Source organism: Pleuronectes platessa, chromosome 2 (genome assembly GCF_947347685.1).
Source record: "Pleuronectes platessa chromosome 2, fPlePla1.1, whole genome shotgun sequence".
NCBI classification, from domain to species: Eukaryota; Metazoa; Chordata; class Actinopteri; order Pleuronectiformes; family Pleuronectidae; genus Pleuronectes; species Pleuronectes platessa.
In genome coordinates this window covers 30,717,637-30,736,927 of record NC_070627.1, presented here as the reverse complement: position 1 = coordinate 30,736,927, position 19,291 = coordinate 30,717,637, and the positions used below count along the sequence as shown (strand labels likewise).

At 42.3% G+C, this 19,291-nt stretch overlaps 1 pseudogene; it reads right to left on the bottom strand.

Annotated features, from left to right (window-relative positions):
- Positions 1-1,292: 1,292 nt before the first annotated feature.
- Positions 1,293-16,493, bottom strand: LOC128446684 (uncharacterized; annotated as a pseudogene).
- Between the last annotated feature and the right edge of the window lie 2,798 nt (positions 16,494-19,291).

The following is a 19,291-nucleotide window of genomic DNA, read 5'->3' as shown; positions in this document are numbered from 1 at the left end:
TCAGCACTCTGGCTCTACCCCAACACTCATCAATACATGTTACTGACTAGACTTCTTCCCCGGAGTCCCTTTGCCTTATTGTCTGCATATCCAGGGCCGTGGCTATGGCCACATCATGGATTTTGATGGTGTACTGCGAATCAGAGATTGTGATGGTGGATCCTGCCTCATGCTGGCTGATCGTGATCCTATTGACGGATCCTGTATCGTGTAGGCATCTGATAGTGGTGGTAGACCACAATCGAGCTGGCAGCTGGCAGTGGATCCTGATGGCGGCAGTGGATCATGATTGTGGACTATGGTGGCATTGATCTTGATGGTGGATCATGATTGTGGTGGCTGCTGACCAATGACTATGATTAATACAAAAGTCTGCTTGATACACAATATGTCTACTCATGATACTCTACCATTACTGACAATAATTCATCACTTAATTTACCTTACATTATGCTACAAACTGTAGCACAAAAATACATGGAAACTAACACATCAACACCCTGCCAACAGAAAATGCTTGTACAAATGAATGACGTCATAACAACAGAAGATTTTCCTAGCATGTATGTAGCTACAAAATGAACAAGGTTACAGAAAAGATGAGAAATTAAATCAATCTCCAAGCTAGTCAATGGAATCACTTTGTCACAGTTCTCTGTGCCTCCAGTGCCCCTCCTCCTTTCTCCTCTCCTTTTCCCGCAGGTGCAGCTCGTCTCGCTAGATGACCCGTCTCACCAGGCGCACCTGCACTCATCAACTGCTCACTATATCTGTCCTGGCTGGGCGCGGAGTCATCGCCAGTTCGTCCTTGTCACTACAGTGGTGGTTTCTCGTTCTCGGCTCCTAGTCAGATTCTCCTGTGGTTATTCTCTCCGTTAATCCTCGTGTCTGTTCTCCTGTCCTCCAGCTACCCCATCATCCTGCTCACCTGCTTCTCCTTTCCGCTGAAGAACTCTCGGAGCCATCAGCTACCCCGTCATCCTGCTCACCTGCTTCTCCTTCCCGCTGAAGAACTCCCGGAGCCATCAGCACCCCCTCGTCCTGCCCTCCTGTTTCTCCGCTGCGCTGAAGAACTCCCGGAGTCATCAGCACCCCGTCTATCTACCTTGTTCCACGTTAAATAAACGTTATTGAACCCACCACCTCCGTGCTCTGTGTTTTACCTCCACTCTGGGGCCCACCCGTCTCGTATCGTAACACACTTGATGGAAACACAATTACATTACATTAGATTTCATTTAGATGATGCTTTTATCCAAAAAGACTTACAATAAGTGCATTCAACCCCAAGGGTACAAACCAAGAACAACAAGAATCAAGAAAGTAAGATTTCTTTAAAAATAAAGAAAAACTACAAAGTGCTATAAGTAAGTGCCATTTGAGTTCTACTAAATCATTACTTTTATTTATTTCTTATTCAAGGTATAGTCGGAAGAGGTAAGTTTTTAGTTTGTGGCGGAAGATGTGTAAACTTTCTGATTTCCGGTTGTCGATGGGGAGCTCTTTCCACCATTTAGGAGCCAGGACAGCATCAGTCGTGATTTTGATGAGTGTTTAGCTCGCAGTGAAGGAGCAAGGAGCCGATTGGCCAAAGCAGAACGGAGTGAACGGGCTTGGGTGTTACGTTTGACTATGTCCTGGATGTAGACTGGGCCTGATCCGTTCACAGCATGGTACGCAAGTACTATTATTTTGAAGCGGATGCGGGAAGACACAGGTAGCCAGTGAAGGGAGCGGAGGAGCGGAGTAGTGTGAGTGAATTTAGGTTGGATAAAAACCAGTCGAGCTGCTGCATTCTGAATGAGCTGCAAAGGTCGGATGGCACTAGCAGGTAGACCTGCCAGGAGGGAGTTACAGTAGTCTAGGTGTGAGATGACCAGGGCCTGGATCAGAACCTGCACTGCCTTCTGAGTGAAAAGGGGACGTGTTCTCCTTATGTTGTACAGCATGAATCTACAGGAACGTGTTGTTACAGTAATGTTGGCAGTGAGGGAAAGTTGGCTGTCGAGTGTCACACCCAGGCTCCTAGCAGTCTGAGTGGGGTTTAACACGGAGTTGTCAAAGTTAATAGTCCGGTCATGGGTGGGAGAGTCTTTCCCTGGAAGGAAAAAGTAGTTAAGCTTTGTCAAGGTAAATTTTCAGGTGGTGTGCGGTCATGCACCGAGAGATGTCAGTCAGAAAGGCAGAGATTCGTGCTGCTACCGGTGTTTCAGATCGGGGAAAAGAGAGGATTAGTTGGGTGTCATCAGCATAGCTATGGTAGGAAAAGCCATGTGAGTGTTGTGCAATAGTAGTAGTAGATTTGACGTTGGCTAATTATTAATAATCATGAAAAATGATTATTAAAATAAAAAATATTTATTAAAAATAATTAAAAATTATAAACCTATTAATTAAGAATAGTAAAATAATTAATTATAAATTATACGGTTATCCATTAATAATAGTTAAATAATTAATGAAAACAATAAAATTATCAATTAAGAATAATACAGTCTGTAATCATTGCTTATCGTTGCGGGGCACCACCCTGTTTACAGGGACCAACGAGTCAATCTTTAAATATCAGTCTCAAATGATATAAGTTATATTAATAATCTCAATATTCAATATTAATGATTATATAATAAACAATGAAGGGTTTTAAGTTCGAGCACAGGCTATAGTAATCCAGCTGTATTCACATACATATGTACAAATAATCACAGAAATACAAATACTTTAATTACAAAAGTATTTATTAAAAGGGAAATAAAGTTAATGTCATTCAATGATTCTTCATTTAACAAACTCCAATATTTCAAAGATGACAACAGCAGCAGCTGCACTTATCACAATTGTCACACATGTAATACTGAGTATCTATGTGTGTGTGTGGTCGTGTGTGTCTGCCTGTCTGTGTCTATGTGTGTGTGTGTGTGTAAGAAAGAGAAAGGGGAGTGGCTATGGCGTAATGACGAGATCACGTGGTGACGTTGTCTGGCCAAAATCTAGATGTTACGTTCAAGTAATCTCAAGATGGAGGTTTATGACCCCGGTGACGACATGAGGTCGAAGACAAGATGGCGGTCGGTCGCCAGTTACACAAAGGAATATTTCTAGACAAAGAGATTTCTTATCTCCTGGTTCTGGCGCCGAACGGCGTCGAGATGAATTTAGGCTCTTTTATTCAAGATTTAGCTATGTAACATGAAATGTATAAGTGTAGGTCGGGACGTGTATAAAAACAGGTTTAGGAGAAAAGAGAGAGAGAGAGAGGGAGAGATAGAGAGAGATCAGGAAAGCTCTCAAAACATCGTCAGAGACAAGGTTACAGAAACTTTAGCACTCTGTACTCAAATTGGAGTTGTGTACCGAACTTTTTATCGGCAAAGTCTCTGCAAACCCAGTCGGACGAGAACAGTGCTGCCGTAGACTCTCCATAACGGCGCGAAGCACTTCAACACGGTACAAAGGAACCGGAAGTGACGTATCGTTTCGCCGCATTCAAACACGGACTGAAAAATAGATCCGCAATCTTCAAACAAACATACAATCAAATAAATGACACGCTAAGTATTTAAACTAGTTCTCTGACTTCCGGTCGGAACACCGTCAAGATGGTCGCATAGCGAGAGAGCTCCCGATTGAGCCAGAGCTATTAGAGAAATACCCCCATACAAAACAAATAAATAATTCCGCAAAAAGTGTAGAGAAAGGGGAGAAAAAGAAATATCACCACTTTGAGCAGTAAACGTTGTCTGAAGACGGGGGTGAGAAAGACGGGCACAGCAACAATTAGCAGCTAACAGGGGTGAGTTAACAAGCAACGTGGTGCAGTATGGAGAAATGGCCGATTCGGAACTGATTCTGCGAGAACTAAGAGAGTTTCGCCAAGAAAACAAAGAACAATTAGGGACAATAAAAGAAGAAATAGTTAAGGCGAATGCCAGATTGGACGAGGCGGAAGGGCGAATTGGGAGAGCAGAAGAGAGGATCCAAAACACCGAAGAAGTCATCAAGGCCATGCTACAGCTACCGCCACCACGCTCCATTGTAATCAAGTGTCTAAGCTTTAAAACAAAAGACACATTACTCCGCAAGGCATGGCAGAAGAAGGGGTTTGCCTTGCAAGAAAACCACATAAACCTGGACCACGACTACCCACCTCTAATACTCAAGAAACGAAGAGAATACACAGAGATACGCAAAGTGCTGAAGGAAAATAAAGTCCAATTCCAGACCCTCTTCCCTGCCAGGCTGCGCGTGAGACACGAGGACGGGACCAAAACCTACGATACCATGGAGGAGGCATCAGAGGACCTGCTGAGAAGAGGCTACACAGTGACAACCACCACACCTCCGGCGACGCTCATGGAGCAGGTGCAGCGGCTGACCTGGAAGAGAGTGGACCGACGGCCACGAAGGGCACAGCCGAACGGGAGCCGAGATACAAGGAGAAGCTCCGAGCCTTCAGGAAATCATCACCGTCCCCCTCCGGGACCTAAAGGACTTAACCCACGGCCTGAGGACGACTGCATAAACTGTGAAATCGGTCATGTAATATTTCTGTAATTTGTGGTGGAGATCCACTTTTTAATAGACTGGTTTGTTCGGGGCCAATTTTTTCACCTTTCATTTTTTTCCCTTTTTCCGACATGCGACTGTTGCAGGTAAGGGCCTCTCCCTCCGAACAGAGGGAGACTTTTCCCTTCGAGCCTCCTCGGGAGGCTCAACAGGGTCAGGTTAACAGACCCCTACATAGGGAGTCACAAGGACAAATTGTGTTCAGTTTGATGTTTATTAATGTGTTAGTTATTCGTTCCCTGCCGGTTTACGCGGGGAGGGGGAAGCGCACCAGGTTTTTGTTTGGGATGGAGGAGGAATTCACATAGATGCAAAACAGGTCTTTGAAAATAGCATCATTTAATATAAATGGAGTACTCAATCCAGTTAAGAGGGGGAAAATCTTATCAAAATTAAAGAAAGATAAAATTCAAATAGCTTTCCTACAGGCGACTCCGAACATACTAAATTGAATAAATCAGGATTTAAACATGTTTACTTCTCTTCACATGAATCGGGGAGGCGGAGAGGAGTGGCGACTCTGATATCCAATGCGGTAAACTATGAACACATATCAGAACATAAGGATAAGGAAGGCAGATTTGTTATGGTTATAGGAAGAATAGAAGGTGTCGTGAAAAGTCTCCTTAACGTGTATGTTCCGCCGGGCAGTGTCTGGTCCTTCTATAAACATATGGTTGATTTAATGATGACAAAAAGTCAAGGGATTTTAATAGGTGGCGGAGATTTTAACATCCGATTAAACCCGAAAATTGACTCTTCAAACAGGAAATCCGACGCAAAAAACATTAGCAGAAGATTAAATATTTGGGTGCGTGAAGTGGGGATTGTTGACGTGTGGAGAGAGATAAACCCGACGAGCCGAGACTACTCACATTACTCGCACGCTCACAATCTTTACTCAGGCATCGATTACTTTTTTATGCTTAAAGGAGATTTTTTTAGGGTGGATAACTGTGAAATAGGACCCAGTACTATTTCAGATCACGGTCCCATCTATATGTCAATCTATCTGAATAATAATAAGAAATCTACTCTCTGGAGACTGAACTCAAGTATTCTGAACAACCCAATTATTAAAGATAAACTGAAAAGTGAAATTGAATTATATTTGGAAATTAATGATAATGAGGAAGTGACCCCACCCATTCTCTGGGATGCATTAAAAGCAGTGTTGAGGGGCAAAATAATAGCCATCTCCTCATATGAGAAGAAAATTAGGGAGCAAAAACTAAAAAAATTAGAAGAGGACTTGAAAAGTATACAGAAAGAACATGCAAAGTCTCTCAAAGATGACAACAAATGTAAGATTATAAAATTAAAAAAAGAAATAGATAATATAGATAGATAAATACTCAGGAAATTCAAAAAAAGCTCCTTTTTACAAAGCAACGATACTATGACACAGGTGGGAAATCACTGAAACTTTTATCATATAGGTTAAGAAAACAACAAGCAGACAGAACTATATATAAAATAAGAAACTCAGTAACGAAAGAAATATAAACTAGTCAGGAGAAAATACAACAATGCTTCCGAGAATACTATAAAAAATTGTATTCTCAACCACAGACAAACGACGACAACCAAATCGATTCCTTCCTGTCCCAGGTAAACCTTCCAAAGATCAGTGATGAACAAAATGGAAAATTAACATCTAAAATAACAAAAGAAGAAATTCAATTGGCAATCAGGAAGATGAAAGGGGGGAAGTCTCCAGGGACAGATGGTTTTCCCACAGAATGGTACAAAACAATGCAAGATCAACTAATTCCAACACTATTAAAAACATTCAACTGGGTTTTGGATAACAAAAGCATCCCCCCCTCATGGAGGGAGGCGGTGATTTCGACCATACCTAAAGAGGGGAAAGACAAATTGGAATGTGGGAATTACCGTCCTGTAAGTCTTTTAAACAACGACTATAAACTATTCACCTCCATATTATCTAAACAACTAGAATTGATACTACCAGTATCAATACATGAGGACCAGACTGGTTTTGTCAGAAAAAGACAGACCCAAGATAACATCAGGAAAACACTGCACGTTATGAGACAAGTCACACAACAAAGACTGGAGACGTTGATACTAAGTTTGGATGCAGAGAAAGCATTTGATTCAGTGAGGTGGTCTTTTTTATATAAAGTACTTTCAAAATTTGGCTTTCATACAACTATAATTGACACGTTTGCAGCACTATATAGCAGACCAACTGCTAGAGTCAAAATCAATGGGGATTTGTCCGACTCGTTCATCCTGGAAAGGGGAACGAGATAGGGGTGTTGTGCGCCGCCGCTCCTCTTCGCCTTGTTTGTAGAACCCATAAGTCAGCTAATTAGGCAGAGGACTGATATAAAGGAGGTGACGATGGCATCTGGGGAACAAAAACTGGCCCCATTTGCAGACGATTTATTGCTGAGTATAACACAACCTACTCAGACACTCCCAAAATTGATGAAATTCCTAGAGGAATTTGGTTCAATTTCAGGTTACAAAATTAATATTAATAAAACTCAAGTATTAACATTTAATTATGACCCTCCAGTCTCAATTAAGACCATGTACAACTGGAATTGGGAGGCTGAGTCCATTAAATATTTGGGTGTCTCATTGCCTAGGGACTTCACAAGGTTATATAACATCAACTACGACCCGTTAAATTCAAAGATAAAAACTGATATACAAAGATGGAACGTTATTCCCTTTTTGAGTTTAAGCTCCCGGATAGAATCAATCAGAATGAATATTCTCCCACGGATGCTGTATCTTTTTCAATGTCTACCAGTTAGAATACCATCTAAGCAATTCTTAGAATGGGACAGATTAATAGCGAGGTATCTGTGGCAAGGGAAAAAGGCCAGAATTAAATTAAAAACGCTGCAACTAAGAAAAGAAAAGGGTGGGATGGGCCTTCCCTGCTTACAGGAATACTACTATGCAGCCCAATTAAGGCCGCTAATCTGCCTGTGTTCACCATCATACACTGCAGCATGGAAGGAAATAGAAGGAACGATGGTAAAGGGTATTCCAATAACAGCTCTACTAAATGATAACAAACTACAAAGAGAACAGGAGATCCCAGAAGACTCTATAACGGGCAGCTTCCTGAAGTCCTGGCAGGAAATAGCCAAAATTTGCAGATTAAAAAACACATCTAAAATTATGAGGTGGTGTGCCTATGACTCAGACTTTACACTGAATAAAATCGACGGCAGATTTAAGACATGGATCACAAAAGGTTTAACTTCCTATTATTCATTTGTCCATAAGGGGGTATTTCAGAGTTTTGAAACCCTACAGAAGGATCACGGTCTGGGGAAAGATGATTTTTTTAGGTACCTGCAAGTGAGACATTACTTTAACAAAAATATTAAAGAGGCGTTAGGAAAAGATGAGCCAGGGTTCATGGCGGTATTTTTAGCATTGACAAAATCTAGAACGTGCAATAAAATTATCTCCAAATTATATAACGCCATACAATTATCCAAACAAGAGAATACAGAATACATAAAGAGGAAATGGGAAACGGAAATAGGGGTAAAGATCTCACAGGAGAGCTGGGAGAAAATGTCAACTACAATGGTTCTCGACCGGGTCAAATACATGGCGGGAGTTCTGCTGGAAAAATATAACAAGATTTTTTATCACACCCATACAAAAACGACACCAGGGCAGCGGAGACGCCTGTTGGAGGCTCTGTGGATCTATTGGAGCCAACCACTTCCATATTTTCTGGGACTGCCAAACAATGAGGTCTTACTGGGAAGAGATCCATACACATATTAACAATGTATTTAATGTGAACATCCCATTAAAATGTGAAACTTTGTTTTTGGGCAATATATTGTTTGAAACGTGGAACATAAAAGACAAAAAACTGCTCGCTATACTGTTGGCAGCTAGTAAGAAATGTGTCACGAGGAAATGGTTAAAAGTGGACCCTCCCACCATTGATGAATGGATTGAAATTGTGTATGACATTTATGTTATGGAAAAGATCTCTTTTTCCCTCAAGGTCGAGAAAGACATTTTTTATAAGACCTGGACCAAATGGAGTATGTAAAACCTGTTAGATCAGATTTTATTTGAATATACTTGTGTTTTGTGTGATCCTCCTTCTTTGGATGTGATGTGCGCTCCCCGGTTGTGTTCTTTTTCCCTCTGTTATTGTTCCTACATGTAGTAATTTAGGTCCATAAAAAAAAAAAAACAGAAAGGCAGTATGAACAAAATCACCCAAACTTATTACATACATCCTTTCTTATGTCCTTGACAGACTAAAGCTGTATTTAATGTATGTGATGGAAATGTGCCTTTCTAAATAAAAAGAGAATTTCAACAAAAAAAAACGAGTTCTCTGCCCAGACAATTAATAAGCCTCTTACTGTGACCTTCACGGTGTTGCATGCGCATGTCGCGCGGATATTCCGGAAGTCCAGTGAATAATTGTGGCCGCTCAAGCTCGATGGTGCTGGTTCCTCTGTTGCAGCGGTGTCGGCTGGGCCGAATAGGAGTGGATTCTTCTTGCTCCTCAACGGGATGACGTCGTTCTTCTGCAGTGATGAACAGCGGTGGCACAGTTGTTTTGGAGATCGTGGAAAAGAAAAGTCTTTGTCTCGGCCGGCGAATAAGCTTCCTGTTGCGCGGCCTTTTCAAGTTAAAAACTAAATAGTCTTTCAAAATAAGTGTTGACTTAAGATAAAAGAAAGTAGAAGCTAGAGATGAAAAATAAAACAAACTTTTGTTAAAGTTGCCCCCTTTAGAGCTGGAACATTCTGGGAGACCCGGAAGGGCCCTGGTCGAAGTCCTTAGCAGGGAGAATGGCTGCGATTTTTGGGGTGTCAGGGCTTTTATTAACCTGAGGAGGGCCAGCCTCCTTGAGGTATGGTCATGGGATGATGCTGGCTTTAAGGCAATTGAGTGTCAGAGGTCAGATCAGAGTGGGAACGGCCAGGAGCAGAGCAGGGGTTTCTGGGGAAACCCCAGGGATTAAGTTACCACCAGAAGATACAATCTCCATGCTTGATCTTAGAGGGAAAACTTTAGCTGGCTTCATCTTGGCTCACAGGCCTCACTTTTATAACCTATTGTGTGGACCCCACCACATGGTTAGTTCAGTAGGGACTCTTGCCCAACATGAGTGTATGACAGAGCCGAGAGAGTTGGTGTACAGTGATATGAGGAGAGGACCCAGGGTCAAGGAGGTTGGAAAAGATGGAGAAGAGTTTTTTGGGGTTAGAAAATGAGGACTTTCGGCTGAGCGATGTAGGGGAAGGTCACGATGTGGGACAGCTCCCGCATTTTCTCCAACTTATGTGCACTATTTCGATGTTTACCCCCATTTTCACATTGTTAATTAGTCAAAACATTAATTCGCCTATTTTCTGAACCGAGTCGGCTGATATGTAATGCCGAGGAAGAAGCAACAGGTACAAGAATCCTCCTCTCCAGCTCAGGTAGCAACAATGGCTAACGTGGAGGACTCGCTAACCCTCACTAGCCTCGTACAAGAACTTGACAAACACAGGGCAAGCTTGGCGGCAGAGCTAATAAAGGACCTCACCGCGTCGCTAAAGACCTCCCTCATGCCTATACGGACGTCGCTTGAAACCATCAGTGCTGTACTGCACTCCCACGGCCAAAAGATAATGACCATTGAGCACACGCTGACCGCCCAAAGGGACGAGTTAACGGAGCTAACTACAAGAGTCGGCCGGCTGGAGAAAGCTAACGGGCGCTAGCATCCAAAACAGAGGACCTCGAGAATCGCTGCAGACGGCAAAACCTGAGAATCGTCGGCTTGCCCGAGGGGCTGGAGGGAGACTCACCGGTGGAATTCATATCACGGCTTCTGCAGACAGTTATCGGAAACGACATCTTCCCTGAACCACCAGAGCTAGACAGGGCGCACCGTACACTCGCCCCGAAGCCCGCGGCGGGACAGCGTCCCCGAGCCATCCTGGTCAGATTCCTCCGGTATCAGGACAAGGAACGTGTGCTCCGCTGGGCAAGGTTGCAGAGGGATGACATCAAGTTCAACGGTAACAAGATCTTGTTTTTCCCCGACATGATAGCGAATCTGGCCAAGCAACGAGCGACATTCAGGGACATTAAAGCTAAGCTTTACGCTGCTGGAATCGCTTTTTTCTTGCGCTACCCGGCTCATTTTTGCATCACTGTCAACGGCAGCAAACATCTCTTCGATACTCCAGCTGCGGCAGAAGGGTTCTATGAAACGGTTAAAGGGAGCTCTCCAACCCGTGGGGAAGGTTAACAGATGCCAGCTGAAAGGTTTGAATATACTAACGTTAAACAGGGTGGGTGATAGCTGGCGCTGAGCTCACATAATTAATCTGCCTGACTCATGTTTTGCATTAAGTTAAAGGAGACTTCTGTGTTCAAGTACTTTTGGGTAAATGTAGAGTGAAGTTTAACTTCACATGATGTTTTATTATAGTTTGCACGTGTCATGTATGGGTTCAATATTGGGAGCAAATTCCTGCTGCTTCTTATGTTAGATAAAGGGACACACTCTACTCCATTGTTGGAAGTGTAATTGTTTTGTAGACCTGCGGCTCGCTTCGACCAAAGGACAAGCATAGGCTTTGGAAACACCAGCAGACTGTTCTAATGCCGCTGAGCGTTTATTTTCTTTGTTTTTCGTTTTGGGTTGGGAAATATGGGGGGGCATGTTGGTCACACTCTTGGAATACAAATGTCATGAATACCTGCTGTTTTGAGTACAGCTGGCTTCATATACTTCCTTTTATTTGGTTACATTTCTCTCAAGTGTCATTTGGCAGGCCTATATATGAGTGAAGAAACTACTTCTAATAAGACAGATAAGCTTCAAGTTAAATTCATTTCATGGAATGTGAGAGGATTAAATGGCCCTGTTAAGAGAGCAAAAGTCTTTCAACATCTTGAACTCCCCAGTGCTGACATCGTCTTCCTCCAAGAAACCCACCTCAAGATAAATGATCATATAAGGCTCCGACGACCGTGGGTAGGACAGGTATTTCACTCAGTTTTTGACTCAAAGGCCAGAGGGGCAGCTATTTTAATTTAGAAAAAGATTCAGTTCATACCAGAAAGCATAGTACCTGACTCTAATGGACGCTTCATCATGGTCTCGGGCAGACTGTTTCACTTACCTGTTATATTAGTCTGTGTCTACGCTCCTAATTTTGATGACAGTCACTTCATGGCCACACTTTTATCTTCACTTCCTAATATGGATACGCATTATTTGATTTTAGGAGGAGACCTAAATTTTGTAATGAACACTCAGCTAGATCGCTCAAGCCCTAGAGTGACCAGTTTATCAAAAATGGCGACAACACTGCAATCTTTCATGGGGGATTATGGAAGCTGTGAACCCTGGAGATCCTTACATAAAGATACTAGAGTCTATTCCTTTTATTCTCACGTGCACCATGTCTACTCAAGGATAGATTATTTTTTTATCGATAAAGTACTATTACCATCTGTACATGTTATTGAATACTCAGCAATAGTCATATCAGACCACTCCCCGGTCTTACTAGATTTCAGATTTGACTCCCCTTCGGCAGGAACTCCACAATGGAGACTCAATACATCGCTGTTGTCGAGGGATGCTTTTTGCTCTTCCATAGAAGAAGCTATTGAAAACTTTCTATGTTTTAACCGCTCAGAAGAGGTTAGCTCATCGCTACTTTGGGAAAGCCTCAAAGCTACAATCAGAGGACAAATAATTTCTTATTACTCTCATTCTAATAAGCTGCGCAAAAAGAAACAAACTGACGTAATGGATAAATTATCCGAATGTGATAGGCAATATGCAATAAATCCCACCCCAGAGCTGTACCAACGAAAAGTTAACCTCCAAACTCAGTTTGTTCTCTCTTCGACAGGAAAGGCTGAATATACTATACTAAGATCTAAAGGCGGGTGGTACGAGTATGGAGACAAGGCTAGCCGGCTGCTGGCTCTCCAGCTCAAACATCAAGCAGCATCACGACACATCCCCCAAATCAACACTCAGTCAACTGGTCTTACATTATCTTCTCTGGAGATCAATGCAGCTTTTAAATTATTTTATTCCAATCTATACACTTCTGAGCCCCCTCCAACGGACTTGAACATGAATCATTTTTTTGATAGCCTAGAAATACCCACTATAGATACAGCAACACGGTTATCACTAAATCAGCCAATAACTGTAGAGGAAATACTTAGCAGCATTAGGCGAATGAATAATTCTAAAACACCAGGGCTGCCATCTGAATTTTACAAAAAATTCTCCACTCAACTAGCCCCGTTATTATTAGATATGTTTAACCGTTCCCTGTCTATAGGATCTTTACAAAAACTTTAACAGAGGCGACTATTTCCATTATTCTTAAGAAGGATAAGAACCCTGCTGAATGTAGTTCCTATTGACCAATATCACTTTTAAATGTGGACGTGAAAATACTAGCAGAAATGTTGGTGAAAAGATTGGAAACATGTCTCTCTTCAATAATCTCTGAGGACCAAACTGGCTTCATCAGAGCTCGTCAGTTATCCTCAAATGTCAGACGGCTATTAAATATTATCTCTTCCCCGTCCAATGAAATAAAGCCTGAAATAGTGTTCTCATTGGACGCGGAAAAAGCCTTTGACAGGGTGGAATGGGGATACTTATTCAAGGTACTAGGAAAATTTGGATTCGGAGAAAACGTTATTGCATGGACACGCCTTCTTTATAAATTACCCCTTGCCCGTGTTAACACGAATAGACAGTATTCATCATATTTTCCCTTGTCCCGTGGTACCCGTCAAGGCTGCCCGCTGTCACCGTTATTTTTTGCTCTTGCTATTGAGCCGCTAGCCATCCGGTTGAGATCTTCCGCACATCTGCAAGGTGTTAAACGGGGAAACATTGAGCACCGTGTCTCCCTGTATGCAGATGATCTATTAATGTACATAACAGACCCTGTTTCGTGTGCCAAAAATTTAATACAGATACTAGATGATTTTAGTGCATTTTCAGGTTACAAAATCAACCTCCAAAAAACTGTCTGTTTCCCAATTAACTTCAAAGCCAAAACACTCACGCAGGGACAAATTCCTTTTAATTTCTCTCCAAGAAAGTTTTCAAAATCTAGGGATCAACATCACCCACTCTTTTAAGGGATTGCATAAAAATAACATTGACAAATTAGTAAAACTGACCTACAGACGTGGTCCAAGTTGCCGCTCTCATTAGCAGGCAGAGTGCAATGAATAAAGATGAATATCCTGCCGAGATTTTTGTTTTTTTTCCAATGTTTACCTCTCTTCCTGACAAAAACATTCTTTAAAAAACTTGATCAAGTTATTCTTTCATTTGTGTGGACGGGCAGGGTAGCCAGGACTAATAAAAGCACCCTGCAGACAGCGGGGCACGAGGGTGGGCTGGGTCTACCTAACTTTATGTTATATTACTGGGCAGCAAATATACAAAAGATACTCAGCTGGTGGTACGAGAGTGAGTTGGACTGGTGTAAAATGGAGTTCCTATCCTGCCACACCTCTTCACTTGTGGCTCTGACATGCTCCCCTTTGCCATTCTCAGTTTCAAATTATACCTCAAATCCTGTAATCTTGTCAACTTTGAAAATATGGACACAGTTTCGCAAACATCTCAAGCTAAACAATCTTGTCCTCCTAGGTCCGTTATGCAATAATCATAATAATTTTTTTACCTTCTTAACTTGACTCCGCATTTACACTTTGGAAGGAGAAAGGTATCATATCATTTCTAGACCTGTTTTTAAATGGTACATTTGTTGACGTTGAGAGTCTGTCCCATAAGCATGACTTGCCCCGGACCAATTTCTTTCGTTAACTCCAGGTTCGCAGTTTTATTAAAGATTATTGCAGTACATTTCCACATTTACCGGGAGATTTACCTACAATTCTTGACAAACCAGAAACTTGGATAAAAATGATATCAAAGCTGTACACAGGTATTCTCCAGGCTAACCCCTCTCCACAGATCACAGCAAAACAGGGGTGGGAAAAAGAGCTAGGAATCCAACTCCAGGATCCTTGGTGGGAGAGAACAGAATTACGAGTGAATAGCTCCTCATCCTGTGCCCGTCTTAACTTAATACAATTCAAAGTACTGCATAGAATGCACTTCAGCAAAGCAAAACTAGCTAAGATTTTTCCTGGCAGTAGTGAAGCTTGCAATAGATGTGCCTTTGTCCCAACTGACTTAGCCCATACTTTCTGGTCATGCTCGAAGCTAACAGGGTTCTGGAAGAGCTTTTTCAAGATCATGTCGGAGATTGTAGGTGTAGCTATCACTGCCTGCCCGCTCATTGCTATTTTTGGAGTTCCCTCAAATTATTCAGAATTCAGTAAGCAGACATTAAATGCTTTAGCATTTGCCTCTCTGATTGTCCGCAGGCGTATCCTTCTACACTGGAAGCTGCCTAAACCCCCGGCAGAACAATCTTGGCAGACTGACCTAATTTCATTCCTTAAATTTGAAAAAATCAAATTTTCACTCCGAGGGTCAGCTGAGAAATTCTATACTATATGGCAACCTCTTATCTCATATTTCGATAATGTAGCTACAACTCCTACGGTGTAGGGGTGAACAACACATTATGTTTTTTTTGTTGTTTTTTGTCCAGCTGTGCTCTTACATCAATGTGAATGTACAAATGTAAGGTTGTTGAGGAGATATTCTGTTTTAAAAAAAAAAACATGCATCTATTTGTAAAGGCCATGTAACATGATGTGATCTGTTTCAATAAACAGATTTATAAAAAAAATGAGGATTGAATTGTAGTTTAGTAAAAAGTGCTTTTGGCTGCAGAAACAGAGGCAGAAAAAGAGGAGAGAAGAGACTGATAAGCGAGCAGGTCGTCTTATTTAGATTTCCGCCATTTCCTTTCTGATGCTCGCATAGTGGCTCTGTCGGCACGCACCGAGGCAGACAACCACGGAGCTGGGGAGGACTTGCGGACCTGTCGTGACGTACGAGAACAGAGAGAGTCAAGAGAGGAGGACAGGGTAGAAAGGATAATGTCTGTGGGAGTTAGGATGCATGAGTGAGAAGGAGTTAGTGGAAAGGAGGGCTGATAAAACAGAGGAGGCTAGAGAGGCGGGAGAGAGGGAACGAATGTTGCGACGGACAGGTAAAGAGTCGTTGATGTGGTAGGGTTGTCAGTTAATAGTGGGAGAGCGTAAGAGATAATGAAGTGGGCTTACAGTGAGGTTAGATGTTGAACAGTTTCTGGTGAAAATAGTCAAGGTGGTTACCGACTTTATGAGTAGGAGTGGAAGGACTGAGTGAGAGAACAAAATAAGACAGTAAAAGTCATAGGTGGGATGACTTGTCTGTCTGGATGTTAAAGTCACCCAGAAGGATAAGTGCAGGGCCATTTTCTGGGAAGTTTGACAGGATGACATCTAATTCCTCCAAAAAATCTCCCAGAGAAGAGAACCTAGTGGATGGTAGAGAACAACAATAGTTAATAGTACCGGATGAGTAACTGTCACATTATGAAATTCAAAAGACGTTGGGGTAAAAAGTGGAGGCGGGTAGAGAGAAAAACTGCATTTGCGGGAGATGAGTAAACCCGTACCACCACCCCTACCAGTGGGTCTGGGTGTGTGGGTGAAAGAGAAGGCACAGTAGAGAGAAGCTGGGGTGGATGTGTTGTCCAGTATGATCCAGGTCTCAGTGAGAGCAAGGAAGTCAAGCGATTGCTGTGTAGCAAAGCCAGAGATGAAGTCTGTCTTGCGGGTAGCTGAGTGAGTTCCATAGGCCCCCTGTGACAAGGTGCTGGGTAAGGTGTTGAACGGGTGGGATAGATAAGAGAAGAAAGGTTACGGTATTGGTGTGAACAAGTGCAAGGCCTACAGTTTCTACGAGTAGTAATGCGCACGGAGAGTATACACATATTCAAAAGTAAAAAGGAAACGGCAGCTTTATACTCAGACTCCAATGAAAGACTCCTTTGTCTTTATCCTCCGAGTCTTCATACGATGAGTCTTCGCTGACGCTCCAAACACTTCCTGGTTTTAAACCAGAGTTGACGATGGTGGGCTACAGCTGTGCTGACCACACCCCCTGCTCATGAGTCAATCAGGCACCAGGTGCTAATGGTCCAGCAATAGAAACTCAGCAGAGTTCAACAACAAGAGAAACTTGTCACTTTAATCAGTGAGTTTCCCAAAATCTCCTACTTTGCATCACGCATGCACGATTGGACAAGAGGCAGTCACGTGGACGCTCCGGCGCTCTCAGAGCAAATTTACGAACATGCCCATTGACGTATCCGCACTTAAGTTACAAGTGCCATCTACAGTCCCGTACCCCTTCACACATTCAATCTCCAGCTACGTACCCCCTCTAGGTTTTTTTCCGCCGCCGCCATGGCTATGTAGAAAGCCCTTCAATATTCAACAAGGTGTTAGCTCAAGACATACAACACCCAGATGTCCCAAGTAATTCAGTATGTGGATTATTTTGTAATCTGCAGTCCCTCAAAACAACCATGTCAGTAACATTCTCTGGTCGCTTTTACAGCACTTGCAAAAGGGGGTCATAAAGTCAGAAAAGATAAACTACAATTCTGTCAAACAGAAGTCAAGAATCTCGGAAGGCCATAATTTGCAGGTAAAAGGTTAATCATCACCTCATAAATAGAGGCTATTACTAAAGCTCCAAAATCACAAACAGTTGGACAGATGTTCTCGTTTCAGGGAATGGTTGGATATAGTCATCCATGGATCTGTGACCATGCAGTTAAATCTGCACCATTGCGGGCCCTTATATGGACAGCAGGACAAATTAATAACTATTCTCAAATACAGTGGACAGAGAAAGTAGAAGTAGCTTTCCAAGTACCAGACACTTGCATTCTGCCCCAGCACTTGGAAACTCAGAATACTCCGATCCATTTCACTCATATCTCACAGAAATTTTGGGATACTAAAGCGCAGTATAAATGCAAGAAACACCATCAGGTAAACAACCACCGGCGTATTATAGCACACAATTTGACAATATTGAATCAGGACTGCCACCTTGCTATCAGGGTTTAGCAGCAGCAGTTTTTGCTTTTCAGAAGGCATCCTCAGTGACTTTGGGACACCCAGTGGTCCTGTACACAACCCACCAATGACATGCCTTACTCACAAGTCCTCTATTTGTAGCTACAAAAATAGGATATGGAGCAATATTATCAGCGCCATAATTCACCATATAACGTTGTAACACAGTGAATTCGGCAGCTCGTATGATGCTACATGACTGTATCAAAGTAATAGATGCTTTTATTACTTTTTTCACTACGCCAGGGAAGTTTAGATTTAACCATGCTTGGCTACAAATGGAAAAGTACATGCCATGGGTTACAACAGACGTCTATCACACTATTGTCTCTTTCATTGTGTAATTCAAGGTATACTGTATGCTTTTAAATTCTCATTGTTAGCCTCTTTTGCATGTATACACTGAGATCTCACTAAATGTTTGGTCATGGAAAGTTGGTTTAAAGTTATTAAAACTCATGGAAATCCATTGGTCAAAATGTGTGTGACCCGTGTGTATTATACATCAGGAGGTGTTGTGTAATTTAGTGCTCAAAATGAATCATGTTACTGATGTTGTAACTAAATTAGTTAACTTTATCAGGGCAAGAGCACTGAATCTCAGACAGTTTGTTGCAGTTTTGAAGGAGCATGAGACTGAACATGGGGACATAGGCTACCACGCAGCTGTCAGATGACTCAGTCTGGGCAAAGTGCAAAAATTGCATATTTTGTTCACAACTGTTCTTGTAAATGTTGATTAAAGAGTGAGATAATGTTGGCGTTAGTACTTTGCCTGCCTCACTTTTTCATTGCCTAACCATAACATTTACTCTTAGCTGTAGAAGCTTATCAAATTATTATGAGTAGAATTGAGTTCAGCTAACTGGTCCGGCCCACCACAACTGTCCATGTTTCTCATGTGGCCCCTGGAGAAAATTAATTGCCCACCCCTGACCTAAGGCCTTGAAAGTCGAAAATAAGAATGTCTGGTTCCAGCCACCTCTGCAGAGCAGACGACCCAAAAAGAACATGCGGCGCACGCAGACAAGAGCCACTCCCTGAGCAAGAAGGGGAAGGTGTCACCTCTCCGCCAGATGTTACACGATCGCTAAGCATACAGGGAGACAAACAATCTCACAGACTGGCTGCCATAAGGGACAGTAGGGACAACTAGCGGATCACTCGCAACAAGACAAAGCAACACAAACAACGGTAACGCAGTAAAGCAGGGTAAAGATGTCAGATCAAACAGACATGACCAAACATTGACCCTAGGCCCACAAGGAGTTGAAATGGACATTCTTCCAGTGAGTAAACGATGCAATGCTGAGTAGTAGAGGGTAGTAGAAAAAAAGGTTAATTGTTCTGAAAATCAATGGACAGCAATTAATATCGGACGATTAATAGATCTGAAAGAGGTTGCACTATTAGGGAAAACCCATCCAAAGCGATGTGTTAAAAGTGATATTCGGGGGGAAGTTATGAATTAGTTGAATTGAGAACGACAAATTGGTAACGGAATGTAATCAAATAATAATGTTTAACGTGTTATTTTTCAAGACGTGCTGCATTGCAAATTACTTAATACACTTGGAAGGGGGTTATAATAGATTTCATGATGAACCACACGAATACCCAAGACATTTCTTGTGAAATTGAG